The 21,861-nt window shown below is 42.0% G+C and overlaps 1 protein-coding gene across 10 annotated transcripts in view; it reads left to right on the top strand.

Annotated features, from left to right (window-relative positions):
* The window catches only part of SHANK1 (SH3 and multiple ankyrin repeat domains 1), a 91,229-nt gene that overhangs the window by 713 nt on the left and 68,655 nt on the right, over positions 1–21,861 (top strand). The gene's annotated exons all lie outside the window — the stretch shown is intronic.

Raw genomic sequence — 21,861 nt, 5'->3', positions numbered from 1 at the left:
GTCGCCAAAAGCTGGGGCGTTGGAGCTTCCAGCATTTTGGGGTGTGTGATGGATATGTGTTTCCCATATGTGCATGGTTGCACAGGCATGTGGAAATGCACAGGTGCACGTGCGCAGGCTGGGGTTAGGAGCCTGAGTGAGTATATGTGTAAGCATGCACACATTTTGGTGTGTCCATAGTAATGTGCTTGAGACGACACTGAGAAAGGACACGTAAAGAAGAAATTTTCTGTTTGTTTTACAATGTGCATGCCTCCTGCTTTGTGTGTCTACATTCCCTCCATATAAGCTTAATCGGTAAGTGTGACAGTGCCTGCCTCCTTTTGCCTGATGTGTGCAAATGTCTTTTTCTGCACCACCCATGTATGTGTCCAGATACCTCCTTTCATATTTGTGCATATATATTTGCACTCATGCGTGCATGCTTTGCACATTTTCAGTGACCCAACCTTTGTGGGATTATTTTTTCTCTCTCTGCCTCAGTGCATATGCACCTGAGGTTGTGAATAGACTGAGGGGCAATAAGAGTTTTGTGGGCAATGCTGATCTGCATGACTGGGTGACAGCAACTGAAAGGTATCTGGATCCCACCATAATGTGCCTGTGAATAAATCAGTTTACCAAAGTGGGAATCCACACGCTTATATCCCTACAGCTGGAGATACACTTTTCTGTATCCCGATGTGTGCATTTCTAATTTCACTGTACAAGGGCATAGTTTTGTATCCTAGTAATCCGAGTTTTCATACAAAATAGGAGGGCAGGTTCCTAGTCCTCTGGGTGGTAAAACAGAATGTGTGTTGATACTCTTACTCATTCTGATATACAGTTGGGGTTTCAGTGGCTTCTTTGCCCCTTATTTATTTCTTCTGATTTGTCACCCTTCAGATTTATGCCCTTCTTTCACCCTCCTCCTTAACCCTTATAAAATACAGAAATCAATCTAATTTTTTGAAAATAATTATTTCAGAAGCAGCAGATATAGTAAAGGACACCAGCTGGGTCATACTTCTGTATTTCCATCCTGCCTGTAACATTAAAAATTGGAATTGCCTGTGTGTGTACTGGCATAGCTTTCACACAACCCTGGATTCTTCAGTATGCCTGCATATTGCTGAATGGGTGTAGCCATGAGGTCCACCATCCCCTTGATTATATATGAGCAGTGATTGTCATAAGCTCTTTGAGAGCAAGCACCCATTTCATTCTCAGAACCACTTGCCCCTTCTGGCTAGGCTCTCATTTGCGGCAAAGCTCATGCAGGCTAGCGTTGCCTCCCTCTGGCTTCTTGGGTGCAAGAGTGCACGCTGTGTATGCACACGTCTGCATGCTTACAGGATTTCCATAGTATACTTGCTGGGCCTCTAATGAATGCAAGGTTTTGTTGCTCTCCTCATGCATCCCATGATGGATTCTTGTACAAATATAGCATGCACTGCATTTATTTCTAGAGTCTGCCTGTGCATTGTGCAACGTGGTTCCAGGCATAGTAAAAAAAACTCTTAACCTGGATTTTTCTCATTCTGATGCTTCAGGTATGCTTCCTAGCTCCCAATTTCTGTGAATCTAAGAACTTAAGTCCCAAAGAATTCCAGGCATTATTGTATTTAATGGAGGTGCAGTGCAGAGTATTTGCATATTTAGTATCCTACTAATAATTGTGCCAGAGAGAGAATGAGGGAGAGATGCATGTTATATACCTCTTTGTGTGTGTGCACGCACTTGCAGGGGGATAAAATTATCTTTTTATCACACAATTCAGTAAGGCTATTCGTCTTTTCACAATTTGTGACATTTAATAACACAAACCTTTGTTCGTTGACTCGGAAATAAGTTGGGGTGGGGGGGCCTTTAATGGACTTTTGTCCTTATGGAGAGTGAATACAAAAGAAATCCTTGACTGCAATCCTGGGTCAATATACTTTGGAATGTGGCTCCCTGAACAAAATGGGACTGAACAGGCTTGTCTTTCTCAGCATACATTGTGAACAGGGTTGTAGCTTAGGCTAGACCACCTGCTTTGCTTGACGAAGGACCTTGGCTCAATTCTTGGCATCTGAAGGTACACCTGGAAAAAGGCCTCCTGCCAGTCACCTTGAAGGGCTGCTCCCAGTTAGTGAAAGCAACACTAACTGGGAAAAATGGGCTAATTTTCTGACTCAGTAGAAGGCAGCTCCCTTGAGTTTACCAGGGCTTCATGTTGACCAAACCAGTTTAGAGTTGCATTGACGACATTCAAAGATCTTTTTCTCATAACAGCTCAGCTTCTTTGAACTTGGTTAAGGTGGCTTTATCTTGCTCTCTTGGGCTGTTGCAAAGCATATCTCTGTGCTTTCATGTATAATCCTATGCGGTGCTTGAGGAGACATGCATTTGGGTACTCTTCCAAGATACTTGCAGGAATCCGCATATATACATACCTCAACATAGATGGCATGTCTCTTTTGCCTGTACCTCTGCACATGGCATCTCTTCTTTAAGAATCATGTAGCTGTATTTTCCTCAGAAATACTTACAAGATGCTCATGTACATATAGCTCTTTGCTGGACTTGACCTGCTCTCTCAGCAGTGTGAGAGCTCTTTATCTACAGCAGTGTTTCTCAACCTTGGCGACTTTAAGATGTGTAGACTTCAACTCCCAGAATTCCCTAGCCAGCCAAGCTGGCTGGGGAATTCTGGGAGTTGAAATCCACACATCTTAAAGTCGCCAAGGTTGAGAAACACTGATTTACGGGTTCACCCCACAGCATTACACAACATTAAGATAACTTTGCAATTTAGTATGTGGGTGCTTGACTTTGTATGGTGGATGCCCCCTAGAGCAAGCTTCCCAACTTAGCCTTGTCCAGGTGGAATGGCACTGCGGCTCTTACAATTCCTAGCTCACATAACTATGGTGATTGAGAATTGCAGGTTGTTATCTACCTAGAGCTTGCTATGTGGGAATGGCTGTTCTAAAGTACCGCTCCAGTTGAAATAGCCTTTTAGCAAGAGATTTCTTTATGCAGAAGTGGTTTAGCCTCCAGGGAACCTACAGGTGTCCTGGGATTTCCTTCTCAAGTTACATACAAATTGCAGAGTTGTACTGGCAAGAGAACATGATTTGTTTCACTTGGGAATTCTGCAAATATGCACAGATGAACATGTTGCAGGATTAGCCTTTCGGATATTGAGTGGGGAGGGGGGCATTATTGATGTTTCCTTACTTCTTATCCTAACAATCATGAGAAAGTAGGTTAAATGATACGGATCAGCAAGCTTGTTTCCCAAAGCCACATACTCAATGGCCTTTAAGATAGAAAACACTCCAATAAAGTACATACACCTATAATTATTCATAAAACTAAAAAGTAGGCATAAAATACAGTAAAATTACATACAAATAAATTAATATAGTAACAATACTACAGATAGCAGTGGCAATCACCAACATTTGCACCAATCGTCAGCTGTAGGTAGGACAGATAGAACAAATGGTGGCATAAAGTTGAGCAACCGGGAAAGATATATTAGGATCCTGGTCAGTTAGAAGAAATGGCAGATAAGCATCAAGCTCTCTACCAGGGTAGTTCTTTAAAATGGGATAGAGGTATGTCTTAGATTCCCTGTAAAGAGAGCAATAAAGGAGCTTCTGGCTTAGTGACTCCACAGAGTCATCTCCACATGGATACAAACACTGCTGAAAGGGAATCTTTTTATACCGCCCCCACAAGACCGCAGAGGGTAGTGCATCCAACCTGCCCAAGGTGAAGGGCTGAAGCCACGTTCTCAGAAAGCACAACTAGAGAAGTATGTATTTGTGTATCTGTACTTTAAGGAGAAAACCCACAGATGGAAGGGACACGAGCCCCCCCTTCCCCCAGTGTCTCAGTTTCCCCCTATATGTGTCTTCCAAGCCACTTCTTCTACACTGGGCATGTGGAAAGGGTGCAGCACCCCCATTTGTTTCGGATTCACCTTGCGTAATGTTGACATTGCATGAAAAATACAGGATTGCAAACGACACGACTGGCTTGTAACATACTGTTTTGTCCTATTATTATTTAAATGATAAGGGAACTAGGATTTAGAGGGAGAGGGAGAGTGACTCACCCAAGGCTCACCCAAATAGATCTGACTAGAAGAAGAAGCCCAGTCTTGTAGGATCAAGTTCTTTCCAAGGACTGAACTTGGAAGGTTTATGTGTTGAGATGACCAAACTGATACATAGAAGGATATTCTCATGTGAGCCCATGTGTGCCTGGATGATTGCATGAGAGAAAAGGAGGGACAGACAGACACAGGTAAAAGCATAAGTCCACCATTACAGTAGCAAAGAGGACAGAAATATTTATGCTCAAAGGAGAGGGAATGAAGGTGTGTGCCTGCGTGTGAAGGATTAGCGAGCAAGAGTCCCCTGGGTTATGCATGTGACCCTAGGAAGAATTGCCCTCACTTGCCCTCTTTTCTCATCTATTGCACGTGACACCAGAGGGATGTAAAAAACCTAAGAAAGAAACATGCACATTGAAGCACGCATGAAGCTTAAAAAGAAATCTAGGCTTTTATTCCCAGAAATAGCTGACTGCTGCAGTCTATATAAATGACATTCTCTCCACATGCACCAGATTTTGTCTGTGTGCTTGCTATGCAATGACCTATACTGGTAAATGGATGCAACCCATAGATACAGCATATCCCACAAGCAAGGTTTCTCGGGGGTGCAAGGCAGCAGTTGAGATGAAAGCAGAAGACAAGATTTCCTCTCCCTTTGTCCTTTGGTCATTCTCGTCTTCATTGTCGTGTTCTTTGTTAGCCAGATCTTTCAGTCTGTCGTTCTCTTTTGAAATACTAGTTGGTTAAAGCTCCTTGCTGAGCTGTGAAGATCCAGGGGGTATCTTCCCCTCTCCCAAATGCCCCGCTGCCAGCATAGATGGAGTCTGTGCAGAGGAAGGCCGTCCTTCCTCTATCTCACCATTCTCAGGCTGGCGTTACTCCAACAGCGCGTGCGCTGCCTCTCCCCCACCCAGCTGGTCTTGGCTATTCTTAGCTCCCGAGTCTTTGATTCATGCTTCTGAGAGTATTTCTTTTGGGTGTGCAGAGAGAACAGCTACTGCGGTGTGTGAGGGAGTGGAGTGGGGTGGAGGAGAGGGTTGCACATGCCCAGCTCAGTGCATGCAGGAATGTCTGTCTAGGCTGGCTTGCAGGTACACAGCTCTGCAATGAGGCTGTATGTGAGCATATATGCAGGCACGCTTAAGATAAAGCCTACGTGGACATGCCTATGTACAGATGAAGTATATTTCTGCCATGGATTCCTTCTGCTTCTCTTGTCATATTTGGTATGCAAACTTGCTTGGGACTAATGCATGGCATTTGCATAATGACACAAATATGTTTTTATGCCCCAGTATGGAATGAAAAGATATAATGGTTGATAAACTGCACATTTGCACATTTCTTTCAGGGGCAATGGGGATATATGAGACTAGAGACACTTTAATTGTTGGCACACTGCAACCAACAGATGCATAAGAATCATCAGAGTGGAGCATGTCTGCATCCCTCTGTCTGTTTGGGGATATGCATAATGTATGAACACAGGAATACACAAAAAATCATACACTAATCTAAAGAGCTTTTGCATCTGCTCTTTCCAGCATGCCAAAATTCATGTGACTGCTATGAATAGAGAGAAATTAGTTCTGTTTGCATTCTAATGCAGATTTATCCAATGGCAAACCAGTGTGTGGCCTGATAACATTTTGCCTTCAAAACTGAGGCTCCTCTGAATTTTGGGAAGAAGTTTTCTTATCACAAAATATTTATAAACCACCTATGATTTAGAAGAAAGTATATAAAGAAATGCACATATCTGAGAAAATTATAAGGAAGAAGACAGTTAGGGATGGTTACCTGCAAAAATGCATACATAGATAGAAATTCACACAAAAGTATGTGTAGATTTTTTCTGTGAGTTTTTAAAAATCTACAAGTAATATAGCAGTGAGATTAATCAAACTTTAGAAAAAGAAGAATCAGAAAGAAACCAGAATTGATAGATTTACCCATTCCTCAATCACAGCGCAGTTTGAGCAGGTTCTGAACAAAAATACACAATCTTGCCTTGCAAGAGAATTAATTGATTGGGAAAGGGGATTTACAGGCATCAAAAGATAATGCTCTCTTCTGCCCTGTGGAAATACAGTGGTACCTCTACTTACGTGACTCTGATCGCAAGTCGAGTTGGTCGCAAGTCGAAGTAAATTTTCCCATAAGGTTCAATGTAATTACCGTCAATCCCTTCCAGCGTCCGCGGACCACGCATCAGGGGCGGAAAAACGGCCGCTGACCACGCGGCAGGGCGGAAAAATGGCCATGGATGTGTCAGGGCAGAAAAATGGCCGCTGACCACGCGGCAGGGCAGAAAATGGCCGCGGACCACGTGGAATGGGCGGAAAATGGCCGCGGACCACGTGGCAGGGCGGAAAATGGCGGTGGGCCACGTGGCACGGGCGGGAAAATGGCCGCGGACCACGTGGAATGGGCAGAAAATGGCCGTGGACCACGTGGAACGGGCGGAAAATGGCCGCGGGTCCGGTTCGTAAGTCGAGGCGAGTTCATAAGTAGAGGTAAATTTTTGGGGCCGGAGCTGATCATATCGTGAAAATTTTGTAAGTAGGGGTGTTCGTAAGTAGAGGTACCACTGTAAAAAAAAAGGGTTTCAATAGTAGGTCCTACTAAGACCCTAGCATTTGCCTGAATATGCAACATGCTGCTGGTGGTAGGCTTGTGACCGCAAGCTTCCCTGTATTCTTATTTTGCATTTAAATATACCGTGCATACATCTTTTTAGTTGAAATTAAGAAAAAACCCCAAAGAGTTCCATGAAGAATGTAGGGTTGTATAAGAATGCATAAATCTCACTGGTGTAAATGTATACATGTACAAAAATGTGTGGCCACACATCACTGAAAAGGAAGCCACCCAAATACAAATTGAGAGGTATCTGTTTAAATAAAAATACAGTCATCTCACTACTACTGGAAAGATAGTGATCAGGAGACCCATCTGTTCACTAGCTCAGGCCAGGGACTAATTGTAGTTGGGTCCTAATCCTTGTCATGGTTCTTCTGTTTTGAAATTGGTGTTGGACTGGGTAGCCCTTCAAATAGAGAACTGGTTATGGCAGCCTATCAAATAGAACAGAGGTGAATTATAACTTCCCAATCATCCTGGCGAGAGATTGCTGGGAATGAGCAACATCCAAGAAGAGATCTTGTGCATTAACACCTAGAAGGTCACATGTTCCCCTCCCTGAAATAGAGAATCATCCTCTGTAAATTGAATACATGAGTAACTTACAAAGGATGTGACTGTTACTTACTATATGTCTATATCTTACATGTATTTCCAGAGATTGACAGGACCATCAAAGTTCCTCCCCTCACTGTAATCCTGAGAGACAGTGGCTGACTCAACATCACTCAATACATGGCCTTCTTGTTATACTGAGGTTGGCTCTCCCAATCTTGATCTGCACTGTCACTGTGAGAAAGTTTGCAGTATGAGTAAGTGAGACATTGAAGTGAGCAAGAGCCCCATCCTTGAGGGTGGCCTGATGAGCATAGTATGCTAGCCCATAATGTGATTTGCTTACTTTTGGCTTCGACATTATGGTTCCTAAATCATAACTTATGACTCAGTGTGCTGTGTGAATCCAGCCTCTTGGGCTTCATTTAGTAAAGCATGGAAAAAGAAACCCTGTTTGTAAAACCCAATGAGTGGGAGGTGTTAACTTTGGTCTACCTGACAAGACGAAAAAAGTTGAAAGTCCACAGCTACTCTAAGAAATCCATCTTTCTGGATATTTTGTATTTCACATTTCTCCCCTGCCTCCTATCACACTGGGCAGTAGTAAGGCTAGTAGAGCTGGACTGCAAAGATTGAAATAGCCACTAGACGGCAGCAAAGAGTTACAGTTATCTGTGCCTCTTGTCTGCCATCTAGCAGTTGTATGGATTTTTGTAGACCAGGTGTAGTAGCCCAAGTTGTAGAACAGGGAAGGGATGGGAGTGGGAAGCTCCCCAGTTCCATCCATGGTGGAGCTGACCCTGGCTGGGAGATTGACATTTTTAAAAACAGATTTTAAGAAGCAAAAGGTGAAACCTTGTTAACATCAGCTGGATGGATGTCAGAATTGGCTGTTCCCCATTTGACTCGGCATCTGTAGTTGTACACTGCTGGAGTATGGGATTAAGCAGTTATCCAAAGGAACCAGCGGTTGGAGTGTTCTCTATAAATCTGTTTTCAGAGAAAGGGAACTCAGCTTTTTCCAGACATTTCAACAGGACCTTCTTAAGAAACCTTCCCTGTGATAGATTGTGCCGTGTAGGAGTGTTGCTTATGATGCACATCCCTTAACATTAAGTACAAATGTATTGAGGGAGGAAGATGACTTGGGTAGCATTATTGCCGGATGTACAAGCTATGATGTACAGGCTATAATATCAACACATGTTATATTTTTCTGTGTCATGTACCACCCACCCATCCCACCATTCTAGCTTTATTAAATATGAATCCAGCTTTCAGGCAAGTAGTTGGGACTCTTCCGCCATTTGAAATTTCACAGCCATGGTCTGCTGCAGAGCTCCAGACCTTGCCATTGAACAAGGAGCAGATTCAGTGGTGCTCTTAAAGGGGAGTGGCCTATTTGTTTTTGCTAATTATTGGGATACATTTACCTAAAAAGCCTCATTTCAGTGAGGGGCTCACCATGTATTTATTGAATGTACCACTTCACTAGGTTTGTTTGGAAGTGAGTACCACTTCTGCCAACTAAGCATATTTAGGATAGTGCTTTCATCAGTCCCAAATCTGGGAATGTCTGTGCCTGAGATCTCTTGGGATAGTGTATCTCAGCTAAGCAAATGAACAGAGGTGCTTCTGTTTAAAATGTGCTCAATTTTAACCAAGTCAAGGGATTACAAGTAGTCCTCAGGTTATGATGGTAATTGGGGCTGGAATATCTGTTGCTAAAAAATGCAGTCATAAAGTGTGATGTCATGTGATCACATCGCTTAGTGATGGCATCCTGGTTGCCGTTGTAACCCCAGGATCATGTGGGTCATTAAGCAAGGACCTCATGTGACCATGACATGGGAAGAGGCGAGAGTCCCAGGCAAGCAGGCTGGTGGGTAAGAGCTATGGGTGGGTACCATGGGCAAGTGCTACAAAGGGTGGGTGGGTGTTGCTACGAAGCATGGGCAGGTGAGTGCTGCGGGCAGGCATTACAGAGCATGGGTGGAAGGATGAGTGCCACAGGCAGGCAAAAAAGTGGTGGGAGTGACTTGCGACCTCGTGCCAACTTCCCCATTGACTTTGCTTGTGGGAAGCCAGCAGGGAAGCTTGGAAATGGTGATCATGTGACCACAAGATGCTGCAACTGTTGTAATTGAGAGCCTGTTGCCAAGCTCCTGAATCGTGATCACATGACTGTGGGGACTCTGTGACAGCTACAACTTCGACAACCTGTTGTAATTCCCCCTAGTTCAGCGCCAACCTAACTTTAAATGGTCACTAAACGAGTGGTCATAACCTGAGGACTACCTGTAGTTGACTTTAGAAACTATGAATAAGCTACAGGCTGAAACATTTCAATCTTGCCCTTGCATTGTTTGAGCAAACTGTACGTCTGAACTAACTAAACCATGGTTGGCTTTCATAATAAACCTAATTACAGTACTATCTCAAACAACAGCTACTGTTGTGAATTTGATCATCGTTGTCCTGTTCACACATAATAGGCATGTGCTTTCTGCAAAGCAGACATGTTTTTTATTTAATTTCTAGTTTACCTTTGCTCCAGAAAGCTCAGGAAATATTTTATAGTTTCTCTGACCATTTTTTACTCACAATAATCCCATGAGATAGGATAGGCTGAGAAAAATCAGTGCAAGAATGAGTACATTTCTCATGGCATCATAAGCTAGAAGCACGCAAGTTTTTCAGATTACAAACATCATTGCATGATTTTGAAGGTACCCAAAATATTTAAAACATTTTTAAAAAATAAGCACAGCTCAAAATTCATAACAGTGCATATGGGAAAGGAGATCTTATGAGATTTGACCATCTTGCAAGATTCTGGACATTTTTATTTAAAGAAACATTTTAAATTTTTTTTAAAAAATCAGTGTCATACAGAGGTGGCGCATGTGCTCTTGTACCCATGGGCATAAAGGCCTGATCCTTGTGGTCAGCCAAGCTTTTTGAGCACATTTACAACCTAATCAGATTAGGTTATGTCATCTGACAACTGTTCCATGTTATATTGGCCACAAGGAGCTTAACCATGAGCTTCCTCTGTAGCTAATACAGTGTTTCTCAACCTTGGCAACTTTAAGATATGTGGACTTTAGTTCCCAGAATCCTCAACCAGCATACTGGTTGGAGAATTCTGGGAGTTGAAATCCACATATCTTAAAGTTGCCAAGGTTGAGAAACACTAAGCTAACATGATCAGGATATAGGAGTTGTGGGAAATAGTTAACACAGAAGTCTGTTTTTTGTTTTAACTGTGCCACTTGGAGTAAACATGCAGCAGCAAAGAACATTCATGATATGTCCTATGGCTTAGCACTTGCTGAGATTGGGCCACATTTGCTCTTGAAATATCTAGAAGTGGCCATTTCTGAGAAATACACAAAATTGTAATATGTGTCCAAAAATAAATTTAACGTACTGTAGGGGAAAACAAGCTCTGCCTGTTTCTGTAGTACAGTGGTACCTCGGGTTACGAACACCTCTGTTAACAAACTTTTCAGGTTACGACCAGCTCCGGCCGCAAAAATTTACCTCAGTTTGCAAACTCCGCCTTGGAGTACGAACAGGATACGCAGCCATTTTCCCTCCCGTGACACGGTCCGCGGCCATTTTTCCGCCCCTGACACGTGGTCTGCGGCCATTTTTCCGCCCCTGACACGTGGTCTGTGGCCATTTTCTGCCCCCGACACGTGGTCCGTGGCCATTTTCTGCCCCTGACACATAGTCTGCAGCCATTCTTCCGCCCCTGACACGTGGTCCGTGGCCATTTTCCGCCCCTGACACATGGTCGTAGGGAGGGGGACTCTCCCTCCAAGCAATAGCCGCCTCCCTGTCCTCCATGCCAGAACGGATTAACGGTAATTACATTGAACCTTATGGGGAAATTTCCTTCGGGTTGTGACCAATTCGGGGTGCGACCAGAGTCATGGAACGAATTAAGTTCGTAAACCGAGGTTCCACTGTATAGTGCAGTCCACTGTGGGTCCCTGTCTCATCCGTTGCAGATTTCAGCTTCCCTGAAATGCAAAGTGTCACCTAGTTCCCCAAAAGTTAGTGTGAGAACATGGACAGAGACTGGCCATGGCCAGAGAACTTGGCAAATCCTGTTTTGGCTTGTTCAGACAAGAGATGGCGGATGTGCACTGTCAAATAGGATGGGGATGGTTTGAAGTAACCCAGCGCTGCGTTTACAGAATATGTATAACCTGGTTACTGAATTAACACATTGCCTGAGTTTGCAAAAGATATTTAACCATACACTAATCAAAGGGGCTGGGTTTACCCAACATACTAAGCCACAACACCTACCCCCCCCCCCAGCAAATCAAGGTTAAAACAAATCACGCTTACTTTTGCATCAGTGTTTTTCAAATTGGGCAACTTTAAGATGTATGGACTTCAATTCCCAGAATTCCCCAGCCAGCATGCTACCTGGGGAGTTCTGGGAGTTGAAGTCCACACATCTTGAAGTTGCCCAGTTTGAAAAACACTGTTTTACACAAACACAGCTGCTGGGTCTTTTGTGAACCCAACCACTGTGTCTCTACTTAAATACTGCCTCCCCAGAAGGGAGAGTTAACATTATTGGCCTACTTCACAGGGTTGTTATACTTATTCCTGAGGTAGTCTAAAAGTTTCTGAGTAGTAAATGGTGTATAGTAACACAGCCAGTCAAAGAACCGATCTTCAGGAGTAGTGTTTATGATTTTGCTGTCATGAATGACTGCCCGCTTTTTCTTTTCAGTTTCCACACGTATCCTTACAAACACTTGCATGCCCAACCTTCTTCTTCCCAACTATTTTATCATTATATTAAAAATCTGGATGGGGGTGGGGATGTCTGATGTCTGATTTGGAACACAGAATGCAATAGAGCGAATTTATGTCAGGAAAGCCAATAAATGCCTATTTGATTGTTTGGCATCACCTGCTCTGAAAGCAACATTTTAATTTTCTGAGTGAACAATATAGCGTCAATGCAATGTTTGAATAGCTACAAGAGTTGGCATTAGATCATTTACTCTTTTTTGTGTGTGTGTGTGTGTATGTATATATATACATACATACATACACATACATACATACTCACTCTAGAAGGGGGGGAAGAAAGTCCACTGCACATCACTAAGGTTTTTGGGTACAATATTGTGCCTGTAGGGACTGCCTAGCTGACTTGTAGGATAGGCCAGGTTACCATATCTGGCCTGCAAAACTCTGGATCAGGGTTCCTCAACCTTGGCGACTTGAAGATGTGTGGATTTCAACTCCCAGAATTTCCCAGCCAGCCTTGCTGACCACTAAATGACAGCCCGGGGATACAGAAAATTTTCTTTGCCATCTGGTGGTCCTCCAGATCTTTGCAGCCCAGATATACCAGCCATAAGATGGGCTAGCACTGGACTGAATACTATTTACTTTAGATCAAGAGTCTCTCATTTTCTGAGCCATTAAATGGTCACATTTTATATTACAATAAGTGTTTGCCATTACAAAATGGCTACCACTGGAGGTGTCATTCTTAAAATGATTGCTATAGTCGATGCAGTCTTTCACCCCCCCAAAAAAGTCAAGCCCATCTCATAGAAAAGCAACTGGTGAAACTAGGAGGCAAATAACTTATCCAAGAATCTGAAAACAAAAGCAAATCCACAGCTTTGATCTGTCTTTTAGCATCACCCCCCCCCCAAGCATGCATTAGCTATTGGACATAACATTTAAGAAACATATTTATTTAATAAAACTCAAAACCCACCTCATCCCCAAGACTCTAAGGAATTTCCATTGATTTGATAATACAACAAAAATATACCCATAAATATAGCAACCTCAAAAACAAAATATAATGAAACCCTTTAAAGACAAGCTGTGCTGCCATTTTATATTTCAAACAACCCAGGTCTTTGTAGCTTTACAAAATGATCGAGTGTTAACATGCATGACAGTCAAACATTGCCCAAATGCCCTGGATTAAAAAACATGCTAAACCTCAGTGAAATACCCATGGTTAAAATTAACCAAACATCACATGCTGTGCAAATACAGTTACTTGGTTAAAAACCATCTCCCAGTAATACACAGGTTCCAGTCACCTCGGTTGACTCGTTTCTGTTAGACTAGGTGTCTATCAAGATCAGACATCTAACACCTACGACAGTCTTTCAATCTCTCTCACATACACTTACCCAGCACACAGTAAATCAGCGACCCACTTTCCCTCCCTTACTGCTGTCTCTCAAACCCCTCTCCTAGCTCGCATCTGCCTCCTTCACCCAAACCCCAGGATCTTCATTTCACCCTCCAGCCTCCTGTATCCAAACCGGCTCAGTTTGCTGTATTTGGAAGGCCCACCTGTGCCTACAGGTACACAGGGCCTGGACTCTTGCCCCCAAATGCAGCCCTTCTGGCACCACAGTAGGGGGAAGCCAGCAGTTAGTTTGAATCATTCCTGGTCATCTCAAGTTTTCAGAATGATGCTACTGCTGATTTAAAGGCACAGCAATCAGGTGGTATCTCACCAAACCGAGATGCTTTTCCTCTATTGACTAAGCACCTGGGAATGGACATGGAGGTCCATGGAGCTTCTGCAGCTCCCTGATATTTGGCAAAAGAGCTTCCTTCCTCTAGTTCCCACGAGCAGCTGGTTCCCCCTGTATAGAAGGCAAGATGGTGCCTTCCAGATGCTGTCCAGATAAGCAATTGTGTCTACTGTTGAGGCTGAAAAGGCAGCCCGTTTGTATCACAATCCAGGGAGCTGGTGTATGTACTTTTGTCTTCTACACATTCATTGCTACTTTTTCTTTCACATTAAATGCTGAACAAGATATAGTAGCTACATATGTGTAACAGGCTAAACTTGGTTCATGTTAATTTTTATTCTTTTTTTTCTGGCTGGGACACACTCAGCCCATTTGGTTGGTATTTTAGGGTTTGTTGTATAATTTGAACCCAGAAAGTAGGCTAATTCAGTAACCAAGTTGAGCACTAAGCTTCTGGATCTGCCTAAAACTATGGGCAGCTTGGAATAACAATATATAATGTGGGAAGGAAGAATAATTTATGAAGAGTGGAAAGTTTTATCTGAAATAATCCAGTAGAATGACTGTTTGTATTCACATAGCATCCTAAATCATGGATTAGTTAACCATGGTTTATTGCATGACTAAGTTCAGATGACATTATGCCAGAACCAAACAAAACACATTATGAGTTACAATAATAACGTGAAGCCACTTGGTTGTGCCAGCTGCAGCACCCACAAGCTACATTCATACATTATAAAGCTAAAGTTTGTTTTAGAAATGGTTTGCTGAATAAACCCTAGTGGTCTGGTTTAGACAACACACATTGTCTGGGTTCACATATTATGCAAAGCCAAAATCAGATAACTTACATAATGCAGTGTTGAACCCAGTCACTATGGATGGTTATTATTCTTATAATCTTCACAACAGCACTCTTCCTGCTTTTTCTAAACATTTATATACAAAACTGTGTGTAATAGAGGAAAAACACAATTATACTATAGCAATTGATTGATATTAAAACACCATAAATTTTTAGGGCCTCATGTATCTGAACATTGCTGCTTACCTTTTTTGTGTGTGAATAAAGTAAGCAGCAGTATTCAGAAACATAACGCCCTAAAAATGCCCTCCCCCTTTAATTTATGCCTTGTTGTTGGTGTATTTTATTTTAGTGTCTGCTTTTTCTGTACAATGGTTGTTTGGTGAAAGTATGATATGTCAAGCTTCTATATTTTGGGAAAAAATGAGTAATCATTGAATAAAATTATACAATGAAGTTTTTCCTTTCTGTCCTTCCTCTTGCAGCCATGGCACCATCAAAATATGCATGAGAGGATTCCCCAAATTCATTTTTTGCAGAGTGGTTTTTGGAAATGATATCTTAGTTTTTACCCACAGTTTGATCTTGGTCTCATTTTCTATCTGAATTCTGTTTTAGCATCTCCTGGTTACCTTACCAGAACAGAAGAACAAAATTTGTAAGTTTCTGCAGGGTTATCATACTTGAATTTTAGCTCCTGGACTGAACATTTTCTTAAAGGATTGTCCTCCTGAGATTCAGTTCCTGGCAAGCAGTGTCAGAGTTTATAAATGTAGTGAAATTAATGGACAGCAGTTACCTTTCCTTGAACAAATGCTTAAGTCCCAGGTTGCCTCAATTCCTTTGTCCCTGGGGCCCTCTGGTGCTCAGAGAGCAGATAGCTAAATAACCACGGTTGAGGGCTCTCAAATCTCAGCTGCAAGCATCCAAATGATCGCTAGATGACAGTACCTGAAACCCTTGGTTGCTTTTTCATGATTGTCTGGATTTTTCCCACCCAGAAATGGTAGCCTTAGTTTAGGGTTTAGACACAACATGAAACTATGGTTTATCTAAAATAGAAATTGGATATTTCAATCTCCTTGAAGCCATTCTAGAAAAAGGGAGTGCAATTCATAGTGTCCATGTTGCCCACAGCCTAATTTGACATGGGGGACACAGGCTGTGTTTTCAAGCAAGTTTGTTTGGGTTTGCATACCATATGAGGGTAGCCTAAAATGGATTTGGATGGTTTGTGGATCGGCATGCTGTTGGAACCCAACCATTGTCTGCCACATTAAGACAAAATTTGATTTATTTGTTCAGCCACTGAGCATTAAGTGGCCCAGCAGTTGTATTTTGTTAACCTGGCTTTGAGGTTAAGCGTGTTGTGTGAAGCCAGTCAATGAAATGCAAATCAGCCAAGAAGGTCTTAGCCAGCAGTATTCACAGGATGTGCATGTCAAAATCTGCAAGATGGAGACAGACATACAAAAGGGTCAGTGCTTGAATCTCAATGCTGCACCCACCATCTTGCAGGAACCTGCTTGTGGATGTTGCTGTTCTCAGCAAACCCAGATAATTCAGTTGATTGAGTAAACTGTGGTGAGGTTAATTATGGGTAAGTGTATCACAGCCAGAGAGGATAATATAGGGTAGCAGAGAGAAAACAAGAGAAAAAAAATGAGGGGAGAAGAGGGAGCTGAATTGGCACAGAGAGAGAAAAAGCTGCAGATTCTGCCCAGATTCAACTCTGCCTTCACTCACTATCAGATCAGTTTTGATGAACCATCTGTTGATATACATTTGGGGGGGACAACAATTCTATGGAGAAAAATTTCCCATCTTGGTTTATTCAGGAATGACATTATTATTCTGGTTAACCAATTGGAGACAAGACAAGATCTCAAACCAACTTAGAATTGTATTTAAGACATGGCTTGTTCCTAAGCTGGCAGCCATTGTTTTTTAGTTTAGACAAAATGGAAAACTTAGTTTTAGTAGAACATCTTGACCCATGCAAAAAGAAGAATAAGGTGCCCATATGTGTAACTTGTTATGCTGACCTGGCCTGACCACTAGCTTTAAGCAGAATTTTCAAGGGATCATTTCAAGTTTCATCAGGGAGCCAAAAGCATTTTAGTAAGAAGCAACATTCATATCTAAGTTCAGAGCCCTGTTGTTGGAAATGTGCATCTTCCTACCTCACCCCCTGCCCCACTCCCCGTGCCCCAAACACAGCAATATCTTATTACTGGGCTCACATAATGTGCTGTAATTTGCTTTGTTTGGTTTTTGTTTAGCAAGAATTTTTATATATTGACTACTGCCCAGATAAGTCTGATCTTAAGACTTTGAATGCCAACCCTATCGGGGCTCTAAAAGGAGGTAGAATGGCTGGAATTGCTTGCTTATTTCTAAAGAGGCTGGAGCAAACTCAATCTTGTTCCTCTTTCTGGGTTCATCCTTTTCCTACCACTCTTTTCCTCCCCTACCTGGCTGTTCATCTCCTTCTCCCACATACCTGATCTTCTCTGTTATCTCCTACTTCTTCCCCATCTCACTGTTCTCTTCTGATTTTCTTTTCCATCCCGTTTAGCCCATCCCTGTTCTCTGCCTGTTTGCAGGCATCAGTCTTCTCCTGAACCCTGTTCCCTTTGCTATGTACAGTGGGGCAAAAAAGTATTTAGTCAGCCACCAATTGTGCAAGTTCTCCCACTTAAAAAGATGAGAGAGGCCTGTAATTTTCATCATAGGTATATCTCAACTATGAGAGACAGAATGGGAAAAAAAATCCAGAAAATCACATTGTCTGATTTTTAAAGAATTTATTTGCAAATCATGGTGGATAATAAGTATTTGGTCATCTACAAACAAGCAAGATGTCTGGCTCTCACAGACCTGTAACTACCTCTTTAAGAGGCTCCTCTGTCCTCCACTCATTACCTGTAGTAATGGCACCTGTTTGACCTTGTTATCAGTATAAAAGACACCTGTCCACAACCTCAAACAGTCACACTCCAAACTCCACTATGGCCAAGACCAAAGAGCTGTTGAAGGACACCAGAAACAAAATTGTAGACCTGCACCAGGCTGGGAAGACTGAATCTGCAATAGCCAAGCAGCTTGGTGTGAAAAAAATCAACTGTGGGAACAATAATTAGAAAATGGAAGACATACAAGACCACTGATAATCTCCCTTGATCTGGGGCTCCATGCAAGATCTTACCCCGTGGGGTCAAAATGATCATAAGAACGGTGAGCAAAAATCCCAGAACCACATGGGGGGACCTAGTGAATGACCTGCAGAGAGCTGGGACCAAAGTAACAAAGGCTACCATCAGTAACACACTACGCCGCCAGGGACTCAAATCCTGCAGTTCCAGATGTGTCCCCCTGCTTAAGCCAGTACATGTCCGGGCCCGTCTGAAGTTTGCTAGAGAGCATTTGGATGATCCAGAAGAGGATTGGGAGAATGTCATATGGTCAGATGAAACCAAAGTAGAATGTTTTGGTCTAAACTGAACTCGTTGTGTTTGGAGGAGAGAGAATGCTGAGTTGTATCCAAAGGACACCATACCTATTGTGAAGCGTGGGGGTGGAAACATCATGCTTTGAGGCTGTTTTTCTGCAAAGGGACCAGGATGACAGATCCGTGTAAAGGAAAGAATGAATGGGGCCATGTATCGTGAGATGTTGAGTGAACACCTCCTTCCATCAGCAAGGGCATTGAAGATGAAACGTGGCTGGGTCTTTCAGCATGACAATGATCCCAAGCACACCGCCAGGCAATGAAGGAGTGGCTTCGTAAGAAGCATTTCAAGGTCCTGGAGTGGCCTAGCCAGTCTCCAGATCTCAACCCCATGGAAAACCTTTGGAGGGAGTTGAAAGTCTGGGTTGCCCAGCGACAGCCCCAAAACATCACTGCTCTAGAAGAGATCTGCATGGAGGAAAGGGCCAAAATACCAGCAACAGTGTGTGAAAACCTTGTGAAGACTTACAGAAAACGTTTGACCTCTGTCATCCCCAACAAAGGATATATAACAAAGTATTGAGGTGAACTTTTGATATTGACCAAATACTTATTTTCCACCATGATTTGCAAATAAATTCTTTAAAAATCAGACAATGTGATTTTCTGGATTTTTTTCCCCATTTTGTCTCTCATAGTTGAGGTATACCTATGATGAAAATTACAGGCCTCTCTCATCTTTTTAAGTGGGAGAACTTGCACAATTGGTGGCTGACTAAATACTTTTTTGCCCCACTGTATCTGCTCTCTTTCTCACTGCTTTCCCCATCTCCAGCTGGAATCCAGCCTACCTCTACCTTTCCTCCCTCCTCAACGTCCATTGAAGCCTTTCTGTTTCCAAGATCTAGTCCTCTGCCCTGGTTCCACCTTCCTCACTGGTTGATCTTACAACTACTACAGGTGATGGGCAGTAAAAAAATAAAATCTTCAGGATGAGCAAGAATATGTCTCTTTATATTTCTGTGATTAAGTGTTGGGTCATCTGTACAGCTGTGTTGGACTTGGACCTAGAAGATCTAAGATTCTGTCCTCCACTTGATCATGGAGTTTGCTGGGTGATAGATACATTCAGCCCGTTCTATCTCATATGATTGTTGTGAGAATAACATTTCTGTGTTGGCTTCCTTTTGCTCTCAGAAAAAAGGTAGGATATAAATGCAAAAAATAATTCACCTCCCCCACGTCCCTGTGCATTTGATAAAATAACTACCTTTCCAGGGCATTTTCTGTTTAGAAAAGTCAAATATGATAACCTTAGAATAGGTAAGTATGTCCTATGAACTCTGTATTTATATTTATTTAATAAATAATGGTTAAGAAAAGCATATCTTACTATAATATGTGGATCTATTACTTTGCGTATGTGTTTTCTGTCTGCAGTTCCTGCTAATATCCCTGATTCCTATTAGCCTTGGGAATTAATATCACCCCGTCTGGAAAGTTTCAATAAATGGTACTAGATTTAGCCAAGCAGAATCAGCATCCTTCAGTCTCACAACATGCCTGCCACTGAAAGTCACATCATATATCTGATATAAAAGAACTCTAATACATGCAACTTTGTTATGGACAGATTCACCCCATAACATTAAGTCAGATTTATGGTGCTAACCCCTAACCATAATCAAGCTTAGCTTGAGATGTGCTCCAACCAGTGCCTTGCAGATACCACAAAGCCTTTGCTTTTTTTGCTGCAATACCCAATCATGAGTAATCACCAGCCTGGCCTTAAAGAAAAAAAGTGGGAAAATAGTGTTTTTTAGAAGACATGCTATTTTGGAAATAGTTTAAGAGCACAAGGGCACAATCTCTCCTCTACTGCTCAGTCTTTGATTGGCTTCAGTAAATCCTGCAAACAACCTAAGCAAAAGATAAAAGGAAATAAATGCTCATAGAAATCATAAAGCTTGGTTTCAGCCTAAGGATTTTCGCTTATGATAATGGCATTACAGATTAGGCCAAGAGATCCCCTAGATTTCTACACACTGATAGGAAGATTCATGCACCATGCTAAATCCTAAATTTTGAGTTAATAAAGCACACATTTTTGTATTCACAAAACATGCCATGCCCAAATTAATGTACTAATATTAGAGGCTTTCAAACTTTTTCAGACTGTGGAGCCTGTTTAAAAAAAAAAAAAAAATTCCAGAGCCGCTGATCAAAAAGCAAAGCTCTAGTGATAGAAAAATGGCAATGTTCAAGTGAACCTTTTTGCCCTGAGCCTCTCATGGAATTCCATCAAGTTCTCACAGAACCTTAGGGTTCTGCAGAGCACAGTTTGAAAGACCCTGAACTATATTATGGCTTCACACAAGGTACTAACAATGGCTGAGTTGTTGTCAGACCTGTTGAACCAAAGAATTTTCGCTTAGCCCAGCATGTTGAGTGAAGAGTATTTTCCATCTACATGCTTGGGCCTGGTATACAAGGGTTATCTCCATGTGAGGATAACATGCCATAGGGAGGGCCAAATTAACTGGTATAGGAGATCTGGGACTAAGGTAACTTGTGATGTCAACAGGCAAGTAAGAGAGGAAGAGGGAGAAAGTGAATTATTTTCTTTGTGCTTATTGCATAAACCACTCTTTGCCCTGCAATTAAAAGACAAAAGTGCATTCTCCTGTGAGGCAGTGGAGGCTTCTCTGGAGGCACTTTTCATAAGGAAAATGGCATGGGGAAAGAGCTAAGCTTGTTCTCTCTTAATATTCTAGTACTAGTCTCTTATTAACCTCAAACAAGAAGCAGAATTTGATTCAGACTGCATTTTGGCAAGAACTTACTAAATTAGCTCTTCCCAAATAAATATGCAAACAGGAATGCACTTCTTCATCAGTAATTGCACTTCTCATTCACTGATTGCATTTCTGAGATTTTTGTGATGCAGTTCATTAAATAAGAGGTATCCAGAAAGGAAAACAGTAAGAAAAAGTATGCACAAAAATATATTTCCTGGTAGAAAAGTGTTTTAAGAAAAGTTGCTTGCCGAAAGAGTATATATTAGCCAAAATTGAAACTAAAATCTAAAAGTGCCTATATTAGGAAAAAGGTATACTGATTTTATGTTCTGACTTTAAAAAAGTAATGTAGAAATAGAATGAACGTAAGACTAAAAAATTCCATAGCTAGCTTGGATCTGAGCTATTTCCTAAGATTTTTTTTTTGTAAGGATAGAAGTATAATAAATGCGGATGTAAATAATTTTCTTTAGATGGGCTCATGCATCACCCTAAGTTGCAGCATTTTATCCATGGTTTATTGACTAAGCCATGATTTGCATAAATGCTAAGCCACAGCAGCTGGGCTAACAGCACGCTAAGTGTCTCAAACTGTGGGTTGCAACCTTCCAAGTGGCCATAAATAAATTTCAGGGGAGCACACATTTTGTGTGTATCATGCACATAAAATAGGAATGCTACCAGAACTTTCTCCTGCTTTACCTGGATATGCCAACAGCTGATTAGTCCAAGCAAATTTAGGATGAGTTCTAACAGAACGATGACTTTTCCTGCTGCCTGGATAAGCTGACAGCAAAGCCAGGATTTTCGAATTGTTGCTATAAAGAGCAGATACCAATCCAAACTAAACATGGAAGGAAAATGAGAGTGGCTGTCTCAAAAATAAAATAAAACCCAGGTTTCTGGCATTATGCCTAACAAAGACAGCTCATTGTTCCTATTGAAATACATGATGGTAA

The sequence above is a fragment of the Python bivittatus genome, unplaced genomic scaffold, assembly GCF_059951505.1.
Source record: "Python bivittatus isolate LINGU-HERP-01145 unplaced genomic scaffold, Pbiv_v1 ctg000410_np1212, whole genome shotgun sequence".
NCBI lineage: Eukaryota > Metazoa > Chordata > Lepidosauria > Squamata > Pythonidae > Python > Python bivittatus.
Note: the sequence above shows the minus strand (reverse complement) of the source record. Positions and strands in the feature narration are given on the sequence as shown.